The sequence below is a fragment of the Cervus canadensis genome, chromosome 10 (assembly GCF_019320065.1).
Source record: "Cervus canadensis isolate Bull #8, Minnesota chromosome 10, ASM1932006v1, whole genome shotgun sequence".
Classification (NCBI taxonomy): Eukaryota; Metazoa; Chordata; class Mammalia; order Artiodactyla; family Cervidae; genus Cervus; species Cervus canadensis.
The window spans coordinates 79,505,831-79,528,795 of record NC_057395.1 but is presented as its reverse complement, the minus strand read 5'-3'; the positions used below and the strand labels follow the sequence as shown (position 1 = coordinate 79,528,795).

Here is a 22,965-nt window from a genome sequence, read left to right as displayed (position 1 = left end):
GATGTATAAGAAAGCTTGTGCTGCAATATGAAAGAATCCAGTGTATGAGAAGAAGCCTAAGAAGGAAGTTAAAAAGAAGAAGTGGATCCGTCCCAAAATGTCACTTGCCCAGAAGAAAGATCCGGTAGCTCAGAGGAACCCAAGTTTCCTCAGAGCTCAGGAACGAGCTGCCGAGAGGTAAACCAAACCACAGTTTTCTATCGAGATTTTTCAGATGAGACAATAATGCACTTACTGAACAAGCAAAAAAAAAGAGAGACTCTGCAAATGAAAAGCCAAGATGTTCTGTCAGGTGCTCCTGAATTCAGCTTCCTGTGCCTGCCTCTTGCGGGCTTTGTGACCTTGGACACGCTCCTTAACTACTCTGAGCTTCGGTTCATCATTTGCTAAATGGGGCTAATGACAGTCACCTCCACGGTCTGTTTCGATGCTAAAGTGATATAGAACCATGCCTGACATATAATCAATGCCCAGAAAATGGCAGCTACTATTTCTATTTTAATTACACCAGTTCTTTTTGACTGGGAAGCTCCAGTGCTTTTAACAGAATCAAACTGAGTCATTCACTGGTGACTCGAGTGAAAGTGTCCATCTCTCTGTCATATCCGGCTCTTTGCAACCCCGTGGGCTGTAGCCCACCAGGCTCCTCTGTCCACGGGGTTCTCCAGGTGAGAATACTGGAGTGGGTTGCTGTCTCCTACTGCAGGGGGTCTTCCCGACGCAGGGATCAAACCCTGGTCTCCTGGATTGCAGGCGGTCTCCTGCACTGCAGGCAGGCGGATTCTTTACCGCCTGAGCCACGAGGGAAGCCCCATAACTTAAGGGAAGGAACCTATCATGGGGCAGACAGCAGAGGGCCCATGTGTATCATCTGATTCTTCTAAGAGGACTTCGGGCTTTTTATTAGAAATCACCTTGATCAGAGGAGCTAAGAGGCCAAAGAGGAATACACAAGGGTACTGAAGCCTTGCCAGTGACATCCGCCCTCCAGATGCTGCAGCCGGACCCAGGTTGGGTGGTCCTCCAGCCAGCTTACCCAGGACTGCCCTGGTTAGTGCTTGTAGTTTCCATGGGGTTCTGTTTTATTTTTTATGTTTTAGTTAATTTTTTATATATGACTGCGCTGGGTCTTCGTTGCTGCAAGAGGGTTTTCTCAGGTTGCAGCAAGAGGGTGCCGCTCTCCATTGTGGTGCACAGGCTTCTTGCTGCAGCGGCTTCTCTTTACTGCAGAGCAGGCCTCAGTAGTTGCTGCACATGGGCCCAGTAGCTGTGGCCTGTGGGCTTAGTGACCCTGCGGCGTGTGGGATCTTCCTGGACTGGGGATCAAGCCCACGTCCCCTGCATTGGCAGGCGGATTCTTAACCCCTGGACCACAAATAAGGTCCTCCATGTGATTCTTAATAGCATCCTTTCTGTTCTTCATAGCATCCCAGTTTGTATGCTGTATTAGATAGTTACTGTGGGTAAGGACCACCCTTCCCTCTGAGCACCCAAGCCCCTGATGAAATTTTTTTGAAGGAACAGTTAATATGACACATCTTCCCTTCCTTGGCAGAACTCAGAAAGGATGTTTGCAGGCTCTGGATTTCTGGTCCTTTTCTTCCAGGGTTCCGGAATCATTAATATATGGACTTTGGGCGTTTCCCAAGGTGGCTCAGTGGGTAAAGAATCCACCTGCAATGCAGACACACAGGAGACATGGGTTCGATCCCTGGGTGGGGAAGATCTCCTGGAGGAGGAAATGGTAACCCTCTCCAGAGTTCTTGCTTGAAGAATCCCATGGACAGAGGGTCCTGGAGGGCTCAGTCTGAAGGTTGGCAAAGAGCTGGACACAAGTGAAGCAACTGAGCAAGCACGCACGCAGGGGCTGGAGGCAGAGAAGCCTGGCAGTGAAGTCACCAGCCGGCCTGCTTTGCCTGGAGTGGAGAGGTGTTCCAGATGCGGGGTTTCCAGTGTGGAAACTGGGCCAGTCCTGGGGCAGTCAGGCTGGTTGGTCATGCTATTAATAACTGGACTCAAACCCTGACGCTACTCTTTACCATTTGCGTGACCTTGGTTATGTTATTTTTTTCCTTCTCTGAGCCTCACTGTTTTGATGTCCCAGTGGGAATAACAATGTTTACCCCCACAGTATTATTATAGGGATTAGGTAAGATAATATTTTTCATAAGGATTAAGGGAAGTAATATATAACCACCCCTCCAATGACTTCCATCCAAATAAAACTTAGTAATAAAACCCAAAGTCCTTATCGTGGCTTACGATGTCCTACACAGTCTGGTCCTTGGGTAACTTCCAACATAGCCCTTCCTGTCTCCCTCTGATCCCTCCGTGCAAGGGCTGGCCTTCACACTGGTCCTTGCACACCACGCTGACGCCTTCTGGGCCTTTGCACTTGCCGCCCCCTCTGCCCGGGATGCTAGTCCTGAGATGATCTCACCGTAGCCTCTGTTATCAGCGACATCTCTACAGAGAGAGCTTCCCTGGTCACCGTCTAAAGCGGCTTCCCTGTCACTCCCTATTCCTGTCCGTGCTCCACATTTGTCCCTCACTGCGTTTGTCACCCTGACCCTGCGTTTATTAGTACTGTCTTGGCTGCCCTGGGCTCTGTCTGTCTCCAGAGTGTGTGGCCCTTCACTGCAGCACGCGGGCTCCTCTGTAGTTGCGGTGTGCAGGCTGAGTTGCCCCACGACATGCGAGATCTCAGTTCGTTAGCCAGGGTCTTGGTCAGACCTACATTCCCTGCATAGAAAGACAGGGTCTTTTTCTTTTTTTTTAATAAATTTATTTTTAAATTGAAGGATAATTGCTTTACAGAATTTTGTGGTTTTCTGTCAAATATCAACATGACTCAGCCATAGGTGTACATGCGTCCCCTCCCTCTTGACCTCCCGTCCCGCCTCCCTCCCCATCCCACCCCTCTAGGCTGATTCAGAGCCTCTGTTGTTTGAGTTCCCTGAGACTACAGCGAATTCCGGTGGCTATTTTACATACGGTGATGTAAGTTTCCATGCTACTCTCTCCATACATCTCACCTCTCCTATCCTCTCCCCTGAAAGGCAGATTCTTAACCACTGAACCACCAGGGAAGTCCCTAATATTGATTTATAAACCATCATATTCAGTTATCTGTTACTTGATTCTCCATTGATCTATACATTCCCTGAGGCAGATACTCAGTTTTAATCACTGACTACATCTCCCGTATACCTTGGGCAGTGGCTAGCAAGGGCAGGCTGTACTTTTAGAAAGAAATGAACTCATCTGACATAGCAACAGGGTCTTCTGAGTCCAGGAGATGATACCCCTCCTTGTGGCTGCTCCTCTGTGGTCCTTTGGGAAACGCTGGGAAGGTCTGCTGGAACCTGCATGTGCTTCAGGAGATGCCTGCCAGTTTGCTCATCAATCGGCTGCATCCATGGCGCCGCAGAGAGTCGGACCCGACCGCAGCGGCTGAGCACACTCAGCACGCGGCTGGCAAGCGCCACATCACGTGTCGTCAGCCGTCCCCCCAGCGGAGCCCGCGGGCTCTCTTCCCTTGCTGGAGTCCGTTTCTGGGGCCACGATGAAGAGGCATCCTTTCTGAGGCAGGATGTGAGGTGGAAGATAACTTTGAAAGCCAGGATTAACCTAAAATGACATTAGCCAAGTTATGCCTGAGAATCCCTTGAGCCTAAGTCTCCCGTGGTGTGGGTATGGCCTGGCATATACAGCTCTGGGCCCGTTTTGTACACATTCAAGGTTGGAGATCCTCTGAGCCAGACTAAAGGGATGCACACGGGGGGCCTGTCCGTGCCCACGTGCTTGCGGGCAGTCACATCTCCCCTTCCTAGGACGACTTCCCAGCAGGGAGGGTGGGTGGTGCAGAGCCGGGAAGCGGCCTTGCTTATCGCGGGGCTCAGCTCCGCACACACATGTTCAGTCTCTGTGGCCTTGATGGGAGTCCATAGATTTGTTTGCAGTTGTGAGAATTAATGGGGAGAGTGGTAATTGTGAAAATGTGTGTCTTTGGGAGGAGGGAAGGGGGACAGGTGAATTAAATTCAGCCTAAAAATTAAGTGTACACATGCAGCGTTTCAAACTGACTCCGCAATCAACAATATTTTCAAGTTTTAAAGATGCCAAAGGCAATGCTACTTTCTACAGAAAGAGGAAAGCTAGAATCATTCATTTATCCAATATTTTCAAACCACTGTATTCTGCAGTGGCGAAGAGTGTACAGAGGTGAACGGCTTCAACAAAGTCCCCTCCCTCAGGCCACTTACATTCCAGAAGTGGAGACAGTGGACTGGTGAACAAATACACTTTGGCTGGCGAGGTTGTGGCAAAGCTGGACACTGATACGCTGCCGGTGGAAATATAAAACGCCAGCCACTCTGGAAAACCAGCTGGCAGCTCCTCAAACGTTTACATATAGAGTTACCATATGACCCAGAAATTCACTTATAGATCTGCACCCAAGAGAAAATGAAAAAACATGTCTACACAAAAACTTGAAAGTTTATTGGCAGAGTTATTTATGATAGCCAAAAGGAAGACACAACCCTGCCGTCCACCAACTACTGAATGTAACGTGTCTATACAGTGGAGAATTATTAGGCTTTACAAAGGAATGACGCCCCAAAGTATGCTGCACCCTAGGTGGGCCTTGCAAACCCTATGCTGAGTGAGAGAAGCCACTCACAAAAGACCACATATTACATGATTCTATCTATAGGAAATGTCCAAAATAGGCAAATCTGAGACAAAAAGTAGATGAGTGGTTTGCTAAGGGCTGAGAAAGGGGATAATAAAGAGTGATATCCAGAGGGTACCGAGTTCCTTTTTGAGATGATGAAAATGTTCTAAAATTGACTGTGGTGATGGTTACACAAGGCTATGAATATACTAAAAACCATGAAATTGCACACTTTAAATGGATGAATTATATGGTTTGTGAATGATATCTCAATAATGCTGTTAAGAACAAAACAAGTACATCCTGGGCCATCACGGAGAAAATTACTGTGGAGAAAACAGAGCCGGATGAGGGGATGCAGTGATTTTGGCAGAGAGGGGTGTGCTTTCGGATGAAGCGGTCAGGAAACCCCCATCTGGAGAGGCGGCACCGCGGCCAGGATGGACTCGAGTGAGAGCGTGCGCACGGTGAGTGGGGAGCGTCTGGCAGGGCAGCTGGAGGGAGGGGCCGTGGCCGGAGTGCTGACTGTGTTGAGGAGTGTGTGGGGGCGGAGGGAACACGGAAGATGGGTGAGAGGCTGGCATGGCAGCCGTCCACCCCAGCCGGCCTCGGGTTGATGACCGAGGGAGGCGCAGAGGGACTGAGCAGCCTGCCTGGAGGCCCAGAGGTGAGAGCCCCCGGCAGACCTGAGGATCTGTGTGCGGGCGCCCAGCCCCAGCTCCAGTCCCCATGGGAGCTGACCTCCGGCCTTTGCTGCCTTACTGGATATTCAGCCCTTCTAATCTCATTGTCAGATGCACTAACTGAGTCATTTCACTGTGAGCTTATGTTCCTAGGAGGGAAGTGGCTAAACCCTTGCAAAGAAAATGGGGGGAAAGGTTAAACTGTAATGTGTAAGTCATATCCTCACCTTCTGTCCAAAAATTTATAAAATTAGGGGGCATGCACAGTCCGTGTATATTAAAAGGCTTCTGCCCAGACTAGTTAGGTTCAAGTGATTGAGGGATGTGAACATGTAATCCTGGTGAGAGACTTTCATTTCTAAGCTATGAAGAAAATTTGCATGACACACTGCTATTTCAAGAGCAAGTTGTTTTCTCAATTTTCTTCTCTTAACAAAATGCAGAATGACTTTGTCGTCATTCAGTCTCTAAGTCATGTCCAGCTCTTTACAACCCCATGGACTGCAGCATGCCAGGCTGCCCTGTGCTCTGCTATCTCCCAGAGTTTGCCCAAATTCATGTCCATTGAGTCGTCAATGCTATCTAACCATCTCATCTTCTGCTACCCCCTCCTCCTCTTGCCTTCAATCTTTCCCAGCATCAGGGTTTTTTCCAGTGTACTGGCTCTTTGCATCAGGTGCCCAAAGTATTGGAGCTTCAATTTTAGCGTCAGTCCTTCCAATGAATATTCAGGGTTGATTTCCTTTAAGATTGACTCGTTTGATCTTCTTGCTGTCCAAGGGACTCTCAAGAGTCTTCTCAAACACCACAGTTCAAAAGCATCAATCCTTCGATGCTCAAACTTCTTTATGGTCCAAGTCTCACATCTGTACGTGACTACTGGGAAAACCATAGCTTTGACTATACGAAACTTGGTCGGCAAAGTGATACCTCTGCTTTTTAAGGGGAGGGTCCAGTGTAGCATGGATTTGGTGTAACGTGAGTCAGTAAGGGTTGGCCTTGCTACAGAAACACCATCTGTGTTCCCAGGTGTTTGTCAGCCACGTTTCTAGATGGGTGGTTAGGATGCCTGGCTTCTGCCATGGTTTGTGATGGGTTGCTGATGATGAGATAGAATGAGGTTGGCAAGTCCACTGGGACCCAGACAAAGAGCAGGGCTGTGGGGATGAGAGTTCCAAGCTGGGATTCTGGACCCATGAATGGCTGGACCACAGGTGGGCTCAGGACAGTGCTAGAGGCCACTCCATGGGCATGTGGGAGCTGACGGTTAAATCTGCAGGAAGCTCACAAGCCGGATGTTAAACACAGCTTTTAAAAAAAACTAATCCTATTGAAGTAGGGTTGATTTACAATGTTGTGTTAATTTTTGCTGTACAACAGAGTGACTCAGTTATACATACATGTATATACTAATATATACACACATATATTTCATATTATTTTCCCCTATTAAATATAGTTTATGAAAAATTTAAAATTCTACAAATGTACAATTAAATAAAGGATGTTAAATACAAAGGATAAGCTAAGTGAAAGAAGCTAGACATAAAAGGACAAATACTGTGAGTTTCTACTTTTATGAGGTACCTGGAATAGGGACATTCATAGAGACAGAAAGGATAGAGATTCCCAGGGACTTGGGGAGGGAGAAGGGAATAGGAGTTATTGATTGATGTGGACAGAGCTGCTGACTGGGATGATGAAAACATCCTGGAAATAGTGGTGATGGTTATGCAACACTGTAAATATAGTTAATGCCCCTGAATTGGACACTTAATGGCTCAAGTGGTCAATTTGATGTATATTTTATAACACATATATAACTTAAGACAAATACTCAAAACTCATAACTTTCTAATGGTTTTCCTACATTTCACTTTTGCTCTTGAGATTACTTAACTTGTATGGTGGAAATGGTACATGGCATTATTGCACATCTTTTGCCAACTCTGTGTCCAGTGGCTGAAGCTCCAGCTGACATGGTGGAGCAGGAAAACTGTCCGTCTGAGCCCCGTCAACCTCAGAATTGTGGGGGGGGTGGGGGGAGTGACTCTTTGAAGTTACAAAATTTTGACATGGTGTATTACTCAGTGATCAAGCTTCCCCAGTGGCTCAGCTGTAAAGAATCTGCCTGCCAATGCAGGAGACCCAGAGATTACTGGTTTGATCCCTGGGTTGGGAAGGTCCCTTAGAGAAGGAAATGGCAACCCACTCCAGTATTCTTGCCTGGAAATCCCATGAATAGAGGAGCCTGGCAGGCTACAGTCCATGGGATCACAAAGAGCCAGACACAACTCAGCAACTAAACAACAGCAACAAGGGGGAAGTCAGGACCCCTGGCAGGGAACTGAGAGTCTGCAGGTCCAGTGGCATGGGCAACAAAGCAAGCAGAAATAAATCGACAGGAACGAACTACAATGCCCACGACAACATGAGTGAGGCTCAGGAGCATTGCAGGGGCTTTCCTAGTGGTTCCGTGGTCGGGAGTCTCCTGCCTCTGGGGGGGGGACCTTGTGCAGTTACTGGTCAGGGGGAGATCCCACCTGCCTCAGAGCCGCGAAGCCCCCCGCCACAGCTAGTGAAACCTGCACACCTGGAGCACATGCTCGGAACAAAGAGGGGCCCCTGCACCCCAAGCAGAGGAGCCCTGTGTGTGGCAGAGAAGACCCAGTGCAGCCAGAGACAAGCCAATAAACCATAATAAACAGAACACATTAGAATTATGAAAGAAGCCAGACACAAACATCTGTGTGCATTTTGCCTGGTTCTATTTACATGAAGCTCTAGAACTGGCAAGCCTGTTCTGAGCTGTGAGAACTGCTGTGGGGGTGGGCAGTTATTACTGGGAGGAGACCCGAGGAAATTTATGGGGAGGGGTAGTAAGGGTGGGTTCTGTGTCAGTTAGGGCCATAGCTACAAATGTAGACATTTGTCAAAATGGTGAAACTCCTGGAAGTTTTTGCAACTTATCATATGTAAATTTGGACCCCAGTTCGTCGTCATCAAGGCAGGCTTCCAAAGGCTTTCTCAGAAAGGTTTGGAGGAGCTGGCAGGCTTTCACTGTGAGCGTGCGGCTCCATGAGTCTCATCTTTAGGGAGGTATGGGCTAGGGGGCTGAGGACCCACAGGGCCTTAATGTAAGCATTAAAGGTGTCCTCACTCGCTCCTGCTACTACAGAAAGGAGGGTAGTACATTTACATCTTCAGGAGACATGCAGGAAACATCAACAGAACATGCATGTAATTCCATTCCTGCCAGCTGGCGTGACAGGGGTTTGTCTCCAGTGAGGCCGGCTTTATTTTCCCAGGAGTTTGCTGGCAGGAAGGGCTGAAACGCTGTCTTCCTGGAGGGCGTGGCAGGAAGGAGAGCAGAGATCTCTGGGGAGCCTTCCACAGGAGTCAGGCCCCAAGCAGAAAGCTGGGAGTCAGCTTCCTGCTCTTGAGGCAGCATGTTGGCGTTGTTCTTTAGTCGCTCAGTAGTGTCTGACTCTTTGCGAGCCCATGGACTGTAGCCCACCAGGCTCCTCTGTCCATGGGATTCTCCAGGCAAGAATACTGGGGTGGGTGAGCCGTTCCCTTCTCCAGGGGATCTTCTTGGCCCAGGGATCGAACCCACATCTCCTGCTTTGCAGACAGATTCTTTACCATCTGAGCCACCAGGGAAGCTGTTTATGCAGCATAGAAGCCAGTAATTCTCTCTTAGAAGAATCCCTTCAAATACAGCCCACTGTTTGATCAGGGAGATGAATCAAATTGAATCATACCAATAGAAATGAACGCAAATCCTCTTGTAGAGCCCTCCAGCTACCCCTAGGCTAAGGGGAGCAAGTGTGGGAACCCTGGAGCATGTATTTTGGGGACTTTTTAGAAAATCACTCGTGGTCCCAATTTGGAATGCAGCATTTCTCCTGTAAAGACAACATAGTTAGAGTCATTTTAAAATCCCACAGAAACCAATTGAGGAACTGAGAACATGTTGGCGTGTTTTGAGCAGCCTATCTGCATTATTCTTACTCAACCCACTCCAATCCCATGAGGTAGTTATTATTGTTCCATTTTACAGATGAGAAAGTTGCGGCTCTGACTTGCTTTGAGTTTGCCTTATCCTTGCTCTGTGCTTTCAGAATCCAGCAAAGTCAGCTTTTCGAGTTGTCTTAAGAGGAGGATGTCATTGTATAGCAGAAACTAACACAGCATTGTAAAGTGATCTTATTCCAATTTTTAAAAGTTTAAAGGGAAATAATTTACGTGTTCTGTTCCTTTTTTACAAGTCATCTGGAAATAAATCTCTCTGTATTCTAACTGAGCATCCTCTGGCTCCTGTGCTCGGGTTGGCAGTCACTGGCCCGAGTTACATCACTTTATTTGTGGAATGACTGGGAAGGAACGAGAGGCAGGCAGAACATGGAGAGGGTGCATCTGCGCCCCGGGAAGGCTTTGTTTCTCTCCCTTTGGTCCCAGAGATGAAAAGTGGTGGGCGGGCTGAGTCATCGCATCGTCAGAAAGCGCGTGTGACTGGGGTCCACGCTGCCTGCACAGATTTCCAGATTTCACTTCTGTGCAGTTGTTTCAACCACCATATTAAATTATTGTGGCTAATTTGGGTTTGGCAGTTTTCACAGCTTTGTTTTGTGTTAATCTGTGAGTTTGCTTTGACCTTAGGGTTCCTAAAGAGCTGTGAGGGTAAGAAACGGAGGCCTCCTCTTACATTGCTCTGCGTTTGTGTTGTGTGATTCAGTGTAAATGTTAACAGAGCATTTACGAGGCTATCTTTTCTTTGAAAGGGATCTGAATATTACTCACATTTCAGAGAATCTATATTTCACCACTGCTGCCCCAGAACTTTTTTTTAAGAACATACATTTCTCATTCATTTCATAAAGAAATTTCAAACTTACTGGGAGTCAAAAAATGCAAATAAAAACCAAATATGGTTTCCTTTGTAACATCTGCAAGTGTGTGTCTGTTTTAAGTTTAAAGTCTTGAGTTTCTTGGAAGAAACAAATATATCCATCCACACTGTGCAGGTAAACTGTAAATCAGTACAGCCTTTGGGAGAATATAATTATACAGCATGCATCAAGAGCTTTAAAACTATGACAACCACTGCTTGAGGATTCAACAGCCAGGAATTCATCCTGAGTAGATAACGTGGAAGAGGAAGGAAGGGAAAAAGGAGGGAGAAAAAATGCAAACTGGAATGAGAGATTTGCTTAAATGTTCCCTACTGGCACACCACAGCCCTTTTAAATGATGCTAGTGAAGAATATTTAACATTGTGACGGAAAAGCAGTCCCAGATGTCAAGAGAAAAAAATAGAATATTAAACATGTCCTAACTTTCCTGCAGTACATATGTTTTTAAACACAGAGAAAAAAGACTAGATGGATTTGTGAAAAAATGTCAACACTGGTGATTGCTAGATGGTGAGATTAGCAGTGATTTTTTTTCTCTGTCTTTTTTTTTTGTTTTTGTTTTGGGGCTTTTAAATTCCCCACTGTGAGTGAATATAATTTTGGAAATCAGTATGGTGAGTGAACCTAGCATGAAACAAATTTGGGTGAAGGTCCCAGATGCATCAGTTCTTCTGAGTGAGTTTGAAGAAGTTATTTCATCTCCCTCAATGTCTGTTTCTTCATCAGTAACCCAGGGATAATGTTTATTCCTGTTTTTTAAAGCTCTGAGTATTAAATGAGATAAAATGCGTAAAGGAACTTAGCCCTGAGACTGACAAATAGTATGAATTCAATGAGTGTCATCTGTGATGAGAAAAGGATGATAAATGTTTTCTTTGAATCAACCATGTGTTTAAATGTTTTTCAGGCTTCTAAGTGTGCTAATCAAACATTTAGCTTCCACTAGGAATTTCTGCGAGTCAGGGTGAGCGAGAGAGAGAAATGCCCCGTATACCCTATAGTCTAAGGATATTTCTTTGGGGCTCTGAAAGTCCTTGTTAAGCCTTTTTTAATCACAGACTAGTGATTAATTCACAGGGGCAATTCTATCCACACCTCCTGCCCCTGAGGACATTTGGCAATGTCTGGAAACAATTTTGCCCATCACCACAGAGCATCTCAGCTTCCCAGGTGGTGCTAGTGGTAAAGAACCCGCCTACTAATGCAGGAGACATAAGAGATGCAGGTTTGATCCCTGGGTCGGGAAGACCCCCTGGAGGAGGAAATGGCAACCCACTCCAGTATTCTTGCCTGGAGAATCCCATGGACATGGGGTCGCAGAGAGTCAGACACGACTGTGGCAACTTAGCACACCTACACGCACAGAGCATCTAGTGAGGAGAGGCCAGGGATGCTGTGAACATCCGCCAGTGCGTGGACTGCACCCGCCGCTGTGAGCTCACTGCCTGCCCCAAGCTGCAATGCTGCCAAAGCTGAGAAACGTCGCTCCCGGTGTGATCACACACAGTCTGACCGCTGGGGGAGTGTGTGACCACGCGAGCCTGTTGCCTTACTGCCTTTGGATCCATTATATGTTTGTTTGTAGGACTGAAATGAAAACATTTTAGAAACCCCTTCCTCCATCTAACCCCACACAGAACTGTTACTTTTTCGCTGAAAACCCACCAGACCCCAGGGTCTATTGTGCACAGGATCGTAGGTTTGTTATCAGGGTTAAAAGATGAAGCATGTTTCTGTCTTTCTCTTTTAAAATAAAGACAGACAGACCCCCTAAGAACAGACTGAAGCCCAGAATTGTAACTGGGAGATAGTTTGAGGTTTGGAGTCTGACCAGTATGAGCTCAGTAGCTTCTTCACCTGCTCCCCAAGTGACCCTGGATGAGATTTTTCACTTCTCTTAAAGTTAGCATCCTTATATGAAAAAATAGAGCTAGCAGTACCTAGATAAGTGATGGTGATCACTAAAAATACCAAGAAGAGAAGAAGAGAAGCACTCTTGACGGTCACTTTGTTGAGTGGCGTTTTTGGCAAGCACCTCAGAGTGCCCATCAAAGAAATGCATTTGACCTGTAAGCCAGTGCCACCAACCTCAGGGATAATGGACTCGATCAGACAAATCACGCAGAAGATTACGAATACAAGTTGCTGGACAAACCTGTTTTCTAAAGTAACAAGTGCTTAAGCCCTGGTCCTAGGTGCCAGGAAAGGCGTTCACAAGGCAGTGCTTTGCCAAGAAATAAGTTATCAGATCAGAAGTAAATGTCACCGGTTCTTCAGTCGCAAAATCAGCTCCAAAATGCAAAGCTGGACAGCAGCTTTGCCACCCGGACGACAGGCACTCGTTTGAGAACCTGACTTAATACGCAGAGAGGGCTTGTGAATGGTTTCCAAAAGACAGCTCCCACAAGAAGAAATAGAAAAAGCTGTCAGTGAACCCTGGGGTGTTTATCCAACCTATTAGTGAGGCTGTTGCCTTCACTACACACCTCCAGGGGGCGCGCTCACATCCTGGCCTATTTGGATTGAATTCCCGAAGCTGTGCAGTTCACAGGCAGCCTCATCAAGTCAGTGTCCTTGCTTAGCAGACGACAGCAATAACAGTAACAAGACAACAAGCAGAATGTAGTATTTGGGGAGGTTTTAAAAAGCGGTTTTATTGACATGTAGTTAACACTTGATAAACTGCACATTTTTACTGAATTCAGTTTGGTATTAATATGCTTGGTCCTCCGTGTATCCCTGTAAAACCACCACTACCAGTGGGTGTGTCCTTTATTCTCCAATTTCCTCTGTGATCTTTCTTTTCTGTCCCCAACACCATCACCAGGCACCAAAACTGCTTTTTGTCGTTACAGATTAATGTGTATTTTCTAGAGATTTTAGAGTAAGCGGAATCATACAGCGTGTAATCTTTTTTGTCTGGCATCTTTGAGCATAATGATCTTAAGATTCATTCATATTATCACATGTGTCAACAATTCATTCCTTTTGATTCCAAATAATATGCCATTGAATGGCCAAACAGTAATTTGTTTACCCATGCATCTGTTGATGGACATGTATGTGGGTTATTTTCAATTTGGGGCTATTGCTATTAGAGCCTTTATAAGCATTTGTGCACAAGTCTTCATACCTATTTCCTCTTCTCTTGGGAAAACACCTAATTATGGAATGGCTGAGTCATAGATTAGGTATATGTTTAACGTTTCGAGAAACTGGCAACTGTTTTGCCAAGCAGCTGTACCATTCTGCATTCCTACCAGTGCTATTGAGTGTTCCAGATCTATGTAATCACCAAAATTTTTAGCCAAGAATATCATAAATAATAAAATAATATAACAATGACAATATTTTAACTATAAAACTAGCAGAAGGGTGCTTTTATTATTAATTCCCAGCATTGGCAAGGGAACCTGGGAAAGCCTTGGCAATATATATCACATGCCTTGGATCCTTATTTTATTGAACAGTTCCACTTGTGAGAATTTATCCTGAAGAAATAAGGATGCATGCAGAGATAGGCCACACAGCCCTGGACCCTGTGGAGGGAGGTTTTGCATCCGTTAGTCTCCTCGAGAAGCAATAAAAGCTGAGCATCAGAGCTTTACAGTTTACAGTCCCCAAGCTAGCGCCTCCCTTCAAACCTGGTTTCTGTGACTCTCACAGTGTTTTTTAATCATTTGAATTTTTTGCCCACATTTCAAAATAAGGAGCTGTCGTATAAAGCTCAACTTTCTGAACATGTCTTGAAAAATTAAGAGATTAGACACACAGTGGGCCCACATGGAGGCAAGAAGAGGAACGAGGCGCCCTCCATGCGTGCGTGCTCAGCTGCACGTTCAGTTGCTTCCGTCACGTCCGCTTCTTTGCACCTGTGTTAGCCGTAGTCCACCAGGCCCCTCTGTCCACGGCACTTTCCTGGCAAAAATACTGAGGTGGATTGCCGTGCCCTCCTGCAGGGGATCTTTTTGACCCAGGGATCAAACCCGCATCTTCTGCATTGCAGGTCAGTTCTTTACTGCTGAGCCACCGGGGAAGCCCCTAGGCACCCTGCTATACTGGGCCAAATTTATAGAATTTATCACTCGCTAGTACAAACTGTGTGTCCTTCTGTCTACTGGGAGTACCTCTAAGGGTAGACACCAAGATTTATTCTTCCAGTGGGGGAAAGAGATAGGGAGTTTGGGATGGACATGTACACACTGCTCTATTTAAAGTGGATAACCAACAAGAACCTGCTGCGTTCGCACAGGGAGCTCTGCTCAGGGTTTTTTCGGCAGCCTAAGTGGGAGGGGAGTGTGGGGGAGAGTGGACACATATATCTGTGTGGCTGAGTACCTTCGCTGTCCACCGGAAACCATCGCAACATTGCTAATTGATTATACCCCAATATAAAGTAAAAAAATTTTTTAAAAAATCTATTCTTCCCCTCCCACCCCACCCCAGGACCTAACACAGAGAATTAAATATCTGTTGAAAAATGAACGGTTGGAAATTGCAGTTGGTTTGAGGTGTGCAATTAATTGAAACTGAATCCACTGAAAGACAAAGGCAGTATTCTGTTGGTGAGGTGCCAACAAGAGTCGCTCTCTCCATCCTCAGGAAGAATGTAAAATCAGTTGTCTTTTCAGGACCTTTGGTAACACCTATCGACATTGTAGGTTTCCCAGGTGGTAACCTGGGACAGTGGTAAACAATCCACCTGCCAGGAGATGCAAGAGACTTGGGTCTGTTCGATCTCTGAGTCAGGAAGATCCTCTGAAGAAGGAAATGGCAACCCACTCCAGTATTCCTGCCTAAGAAATTCAATGGACAGAGGAGCCTGACAGGCTACAGTCCCTGAGGCCACAATGAGTTGGACATGACCACGCTACTGAGGACACACAAACAGAACAACATATGTCGACATTTTAAAGCCGCGTGCTGTTTGATCTGGTTACCCCGCTTACAGGAGCTGTCAGGCAGACAGCGCTAGCACGTGGGCATTTGTGAACACGAATCTTAGCACTGTTGGACTTCCCTGGTGGCGCAGCAGATGAGAATCCACCTGCCAACGCAGGGGAGGTGGGTTGGATCCCGGGTCCCGGAAGAGCCTACAAGTAGGGGGGCAGCTAAGCCCATGCCGCACACCCCCCAAGCCCATGTTGAAGAGCCCACGGCCGCCACTGCTGAGACCACGGAGCCCGCTCGCCCCGGAGCCGGGCTGCGCAGCGAGACGAGCCGCCTCCATGCGAGGTGCACACGGCAGCGAGGGGTCGTCCCACTCGCCTCAAGCAGAGAACGCTCAGGCAAAGCCCCCAAATGCAGGGAAGCCAGAAATAAATAAGTACAGTAAAATAATCACCACAGTATTGTTTGTGGAAGCTGGGAACTATCTAAATGTCTCTCAACAGGAGGCTGAGCAAATAAACGATCATTTATGCAGCAGCATACTCTGCAGCTTGAAGGAGTCTGTGCAGATACAGAGCAAGCTCCACAGCTCAGTGGAAAGGAAAAGGCGAAGTGAAGTGGTTGGTGTGTCTGCTGCTCGTATATAAGAGAGCAGGTGTGTACGTGTGTTTGCGTGTGCATGCCCACTTGTATGTGCTAATATGTGCACACAACAAGGGTTCTCAGCCTCGGCACTGTTGACATTCGGAGCCAGATGGTTCTTTGCTGTGGGGTGGGCCGGGGCGTTGCTGAGACCCCTGGCTTCTGCCCGCTCGGTGCCCATTGTGCAGCTCGTTCAGCAGTCACAGCCGAAGCTGTCTCCAGGCACTGCCCACCGTCCCCGAGGGTCAGATCACCCCCGCGGAGAGCCACTAGCCCAGACCGTCTCTGCAGAACATGGCAGAGCCCTGTGACTGTGGCTGCCTCTGAAGGTGACAGCTGGAAGGTCATGACCAAGAGAGGAAGGCCTTGTCTGAACATTTAGCTTCAACAACATGAATATTATAAACGTTTCATTTACATTTTTTCTGATGTCCAGATGCCTTTATTCTTTTATTTGTGAGTACAATTATTTTTTATTTATTTAACAGCAGAAACATGTACTGGGGTATAGCCGATTAATAGTGCTGTGACAGTGTGAGGTGGGCAGCGAAGGGACTCAGCCACACATATACATGGATCTGTCCTCACGCAGCCCCTCCCGTCCAGGTTGCCACAGACATCGGGCAGAGTTCCCTGTGCCATTCAGTAGGTTCTTGTTGGTTCTCTATTTTAAATAAAGCGTGTGTACGTGACCTTCTCAAAGTCCTTAACAATCCCTTCCTCCGCCCCCGCCACTCCCAGCCCACCCCATCCCCCAGCAACCAAGAGTTTAGGGATAGAAAAAAAGAATAAAAATCAATTATTGGTTGTCTTTAGGTTGTTGGGATATTACTGAATGGGTCTTTCATTATTTCTCTTTCTTAAATTTTCTTTAATCCAGATGCCTTTAAAACAGAAAGCATTTTTTAAATTAAAATGTGTTTGACATGTAACATTGTGTAAGTTTACGATCTGCACATTGGGCTGATTAATTTATAATTGCAATGTGATTGCCACTGTCGTGTGAGCTAATGTGTCCATCGAGTCTCATAATTACTTTTTTGTTTGTGGCGGAAGTAATTAGGATCTAGTCTGTTAGCAAATGTGTTGTTTCTAGTACGGTATTGTTTGCGGCAGTCACGATGCCGTGTGCTAGATCCAGGACTTCTTTTTCTACCAGTTACAAGTTGGTACCTTAAACGTCTCTCCTATTCCATCACCTGTCCCCACCACAGCTTCTAGTAACCACCATTCTACTCTCCAAGACAGAACGGCTTTGGAAAATACAAAAAGTTCTAAAGCTGCTTGGCAAGGAATTCATATATCTCTTTTTAGTTTTTGTTTTTTTTTTAAGTAACAGGCTAGATCATATTAGAGACTACATAATTTTTTTCCAATTTGCCCCATTTACCAGGTGGGAAAACTGAGTCAAGAAAACTGAAAAGTCCTAAAGCCGTCTTATTTGTGACCAGTTTGCAAGCGGCACCCGAATTCCCTGAGACCCAGTCTTTGCTGCCAGTTTGGGTCTGTGAGTCTCCACTGTAGAAAACAGATCTCTCCAGTGAGTTAGAAACTCAGGAAGGTAATACTTGTAACTCGTGTTTCCCAGCCAGCAAATGTCCGTCTTTGCTCCAGGGCAGTTGAAGTTGTACAGTGGAGGCTCCCTCCAGCCCTGAGACTCGATACGTGACGAGTTCTAGCTGGAAACATTTAATCTCCATCATCTGTTTATAACAGGAACCACAGTCTCTGTGCTCTTTACCTCCTGAGTCAGTTCCTCTGGTAAATTATGTGTGAATTATAAGTAATATCTGTATGGTGCTTCAGAAAGTGCTTCCACCTACGATCATGTTGTCATAGAGATCCTTTCAGAAAGCTATGAACAAACTTTATAGATGAGAAAATACCTTCAGAGAGGTACATTAACTTGCTCACCATCACAGTTAGTGCAATGGGGTAGCCAAGTTTGGAACCAAGATCAACTGAAAAGTGTTAGTCGCTCAGTTGTGTCCAACTCTTTGCGACCCCATGGACCCACCAGGCTTCTCTGTCCATGGGATTCTCCAGGCAAGAATACTGGAGTTGGTGGCCATTCCCTTCTTCAGGGGATCTTCCTGACCCAGGGATCAAACCCTGTCTCCCACATTACAGGCAGATTCTTTACCATCTGAGCCTCCAGGAAAGCCCAAGGTTAAACCTTTGCTCTAGAAGAGCCTTCATCAACATCTGACACTTGCCAGTAAGAATCCCATTAAAAATAAAAATAACTTTCCAACTAAGGAATTAAATTGTTAATTAAGAACCCAGACTAGTGAATGAAATAAGACAGTAAAGCATGTAGCATCATGCCAGGCATATAGTAACTGCTAACCACCTGTTAGTCATTACGATGAGCCAGAGATCTTCAAATACCAATATATATATAGTTTATTACTGAAGATATCTTAAATTGATAGTGTAGGGGTGAGGTACACCCATCAGTCTATATTATTTGGCTGCACAAAATTTTTTTAAACATTTGAGTTGATTTCCAGCATGTCATAATTGGGCCATGTCACGTGAATGATGCTGACATAGGGATTCTGCAGGAACACTGGCGCCTATGGGCTGGAGCTCCACAGCCACTGAGCTCGGAAGATGGCCTGAGTCCTTTCTGGTTCCCACAGACTCTGCAGCCTGAAGTTAGGCCTGCGGCCTTGCAGCCCTCGCGGGTGGTTCAGAGAGGACCCCGAGGTAAAATGACGAGTCTCGGGTCTCAGCTTTGCCACTTCCCAACTGGGTGTTCTGAGGCCAGTCATTTCACCTTCCTGAGTCTCTCTGCCAGGAACTGTGGTGCTGCTTCAATAAAGCAATCTGCATAAGAGAATTTAGCACACTGCCTCTTAGACAGCTTTCGATAAAAGTTAGCTCTTCCTGTCGTTAGGTATGGAGGCAGAATAGCGGCCCCCCTAAAGATGCCTGCATCCCGATCCTGGAATCTGTGAGTATAGTGCCTCCTGTGGCAAAAGAGATGCTGCTGGTGTGATGAAGTTAAGGATTTACATGAGAGAGTGTCTTTTTTAAAAAAATTTTTTTCAGTTGGAGGACAATTGCTTTATTACAATATTGTGTTGCTTTCTGCCATACATCAACATGACTCAGCCTTAGGTACCATGTGTCCCCTCCCCCTTGAACGTCCCTCCGCCTCCCACCCCGTCCTACCCCTCTGGGTTGTCACAGAGCACCAGGGTGAGCTCCCTGAGGGACACGGCAAGTTCTCCCAAACTGTCTGACATAGATGATGTGTGTCTTTCCTGCCACTCTCTCCATTCGTCCCACTCTCCCTCCCCCGCTGTGTCCACAGGTCTGTTCTCTCTGTCTGCGTCTCCACTGCTGCCCTGCAAATGGGTTTAAGAGAGTATCTTTGATCACCCAGAGGGTCCAGTATAATCACAGGGTCTCTGTAAGTGAATGATGGAGGCGGGAGGCTTAGCATCAGAGGAGCTGTGACGATGGAGGCGGAGGCTGAAGAGATGCTCTTTGAAGATGCAGGAAGGGACCGTGAATCAAGAAAGGCACATAGCCTCCAGAAGCTGGAAAAGCCAAGGAAGTGGGTTCTCCCCTAGAACCTCCAGAGGGGATGTCTGACCTCTAGAACTGGAAAATAATAAATTTCTTTTTCAAGCCACTAAGTTTGTTGCTGTTTCTGGCTATGATTTTTCCCGTGGTCATGTACGGATGTGAGAGTTGGACTATAAAGAAAGCTGAGTGCCAAAGAATTGATGCTTTTGAACTGTGGTGTTGGAGAAGACTCTTGAGAGTCCCTTGGACTGCAAGGAGATCCAACCAGTCCATCCTGAAGGAGATCAGTCCTGGGTGTTCATTGGAAGGACTGATGTTGAAGCTGAAATTCCAGTACTTTGGCCACCTGATGTGGAGAGCTGACTGATTTTGAAAAGACCCTGATGCTGGGAGGGATTGGGGGCAGGAGGAGAAGGGGACACCAGAGGATGAGATGGCTGGATGGCATCACTGACACAATGGACATGGGTTTGGGTGGACTCGGGAGTTGGTGATGGACAGGGAGGCCTGGTGTGCTGCAGTTCATGGGGTTGCAAAGAGTCGGACACGAGTGAGCGACTGAACTGGAACTGGAACAGGAGTAGTAAGAAACTAGCATATTAGGTTATCTTATCCTCACAATAGTTCTATAAGGTTGCCTATTCTCCCCCTTTCTGCAGAAAAAAAAAAAAAAACAGGATCACTGAAGCTTAAGAACATTGTTCAAGAGCCCAAAGCAAGGGAGTGGCAAAACCCACAGTCAGTTTCAAAACTCTGAAATCCAAGTGCAAGATTCTCCTTGTTGTTTAGTTGCTAAGTTGTGTACGACTCTTTATGACCCCATGGACTGCAGCACGCCAGGCTTCTCTGTCCATTACCATCTCCCAGAGTTTGCTCAGACTCATGTCCATTGAGTCAGTGATGCCATCCAACCATCTCTTATGATCCCCAGTTACCTAGGGTCATTCAGCTCCTACTTAAATGATCCCAGAAACGTAAATATACTGACTTCCCGAGGCCACTCTTCCAGTGGCTGAATTGGACTTGCTGTTACGTCTTCCGTAGACTGAGCCACCTGCTGCTGCACTCTGCAGTACTTAAGACACTCGGTTACTAGTGAAGCAGCCCAGTTGGACTAGTGGAAATAAAAAAGGGAGGGGATTTATAACAAGGGCACAAAGGAGTCCTGTGTCCAGGAAGGCAGTTAGGCTTTCGGAAGAAAGAGCGCCAAGAAGCGGGAAGCTCGTGGACTTGCCAGGTGGTCACTGGGTAAGACGCTGTGTTCCCAGTGCAGGGGATCTGGGTCCGGGCCCTGCTCTGGGCTACAGCCCGTGGGATCGCAAAGAGTCAGACAGGACTGAGCAACTGAGCATGCACGCACACACTGGGAACTAGATCCCGCTTAACGCAGCTGCTGAGCCCGGGTGATCTGGAGCCTGTGTGCCGCAGTGAAGACCCTGTGCCCCAAAACAAGACCCAGCACAGCCAAAGTCAATACTAAAGAAAAAAGTGAGGATGAGAGAATCCAGCCAGACAAGACCCTCCATCTTTCACCTCTGCCTCTCTACATTCCTGCCTCATTCTTTTCTTCTATAGGTTGCTTTCTCTATTACTCTCTTATTATGGCGGCAAATGGCTGTTCCGTGTTTACACATATCAGATGCTATCATGGAGAAGCAGCCTGGCAGTCCATCCCCAAGGCAATTCCACATTCCCCAGAGCAAGGATGGATCAATCTGGCTTCTGGCAAGCATCCACGCCTTGTCGCATCAGCTGTCACAGGAGGGCAGGGTTGTGAAGGACAAATGCGTCCTCCAGGGACTCACCTCACTTGAGGTCATGGACTCGGGGTACACACAGGAGTGATGGAGAAGCTGTTGTGAGCTGAACTGATACCCCAAGAGGTATCACACTTATCCCCCCCAAAGTTTGCCAAAAAACTATACAGATAGTAAGCCAGCTTCCTCCATGTGGAAGAACTTTGGGGCTTTCAAAAAGCTCCCTCTTGGGCTCCCCGGGTGGCTCAGTGGTAAAGGATCCGCCTGCCAGTGCAGGAGACGCAGGTTCGATCCCTGGTCTGGGAAGATCCCACATGCCTCGGCGCAACTAAGCCCCTACTCTGCAACTACTGAGCCCGTGTGCCCTGGAACCTGTGCTCCACAACAAGAGAAGCCGCTGCAGGGAGAAGCCCACCCCCACAGTGAAGAGCAGCCCCCGATAGCCACAGCTAGAGAAAAGCCTGAACCACAGCGAAGACCAGGCACAGCCGTAAGTGAGCTGTAAACAGGCACTGGGGCTGCCCAGGTGGTGCAGTGATAAAGAATCCACCCGCCGATGCGGGAGACCCGGGTTCCATCCCTGGGTCGGGAAGATCCCCTGGAGTAGAAAATGGCACCTACTCCAGTAGTCTTGCCTGGAAAATTCCAGGGACAGAAGAGCCTCTCGGACTACAGTCCATGGGGCCAACTGAGCATGCACACAAATAAAAATTATTGGGAAAAAAAAGAAAGGAGCTCCGTCTTGCCTTGTGGTCATCTCCTTCCCTGGGAAGCATCCCTCGGTCCTTGGGTCACCCCCTACTCTGACTGGCTCATCAGCCTGACTGTTGCCCCACCACCCCTTCAGTCTGCACGACTTGCAGCACCCCTGCTCAGATTTACCTGTGTCTCCACGGCTCACCTCCCTGGTCCAGATGCGGGCTGCCTCGCTCCTTTAAACTGTGTTCTTCCTCTGCCTGCCTTGGAGCCTCGTACCTTCCCTGGACCCACCCTCTCCTGCCCCTGCTCACGCAGCCTACGGTCATTTCCTTGGCAGCTGCATACATCTGGCTCAAACTGAGCTTGTGGCCAACCAGAAGCCCCAGATCTGCTTCCCAGGAGCTGCTGTCTGGCCACGTCTCCCCATTCCCAGACTTGAATAATTGATGCCAGAATCCATGGCAATACCTGGTAAATGTTCTTATTTCTTCCAGGGCTTCTTCTGGTGCTATGGAGGGTCATTGTGAATCCTGATCCTATTATGTCAAGTTTTGGTCTCCTAGAAATTTCACCTGTATACCTTAATTTTTCAGTTCTGAAGTGCAGTGATACCCAGAATAGACCAAAAATCAGTGCTCAAAGGCACACCAGTGGATACTTCCTAAGTTGCCATGCCTCTATTAATCAACATTAAATATACTAAAAATACACTTGCAAGTAATTTATGGTTTTATATTCCTGGAACAGGAAGGGTGGCTGCACAAATTCCTCAAATGTTTTTGATGTTTCATTTTTATAAGGATAGAAAAGACCCAAGAATATGGAGAAAGCTCTGGAAACCTTTAATTTAGATGAATCTGAATAACTCTCACAGAGTCAACAGCACTAGGATTATTGAACTTACTTCTCACATCAACCCTGAGGTATTTGTATTCCAGTTTTATAGGTTTGTAACCAAATTACACAGAAGAAAGTTTTTTTCCTGAGATCTGAATAAAGGCTGTTGACAACCTAAGTGCTTAACCCGAACACAAGAGGTGAGCAAATTATTTTCTGTAAAAGATCAGACAGTAAATATTTTAGGTTTCAGGGACCATCTAGTTTCTGTCTTGGCAGAGGGAAGGCAGCAGTAGACTATATGTAAATAAATGGACATGGCT

General features: G+C 46.9%; 1 long non-coding RNA gene across 1 annotated transcript; it reads left to right on the top strand.

Annotated features, from left to right (window-relative positions):
• The first annotated feature begins 5,048 nt into the window (after window positions 1-5,048).
• LOC122448141 lies at window positions 5,049-19,440 on the top strand. The gene is made up of 3 exons (XR_006271511.1): window positions 5,049-5,145; window positions 17,203-17,370; window positions 19,132-19,440. It is a non-coding gene; the product is annotated as an uncharacterized LOC122448141 (long non-coding RNA).
• Window positions 19,441-22,965: the final 3,525 nt, after the last annotated feature.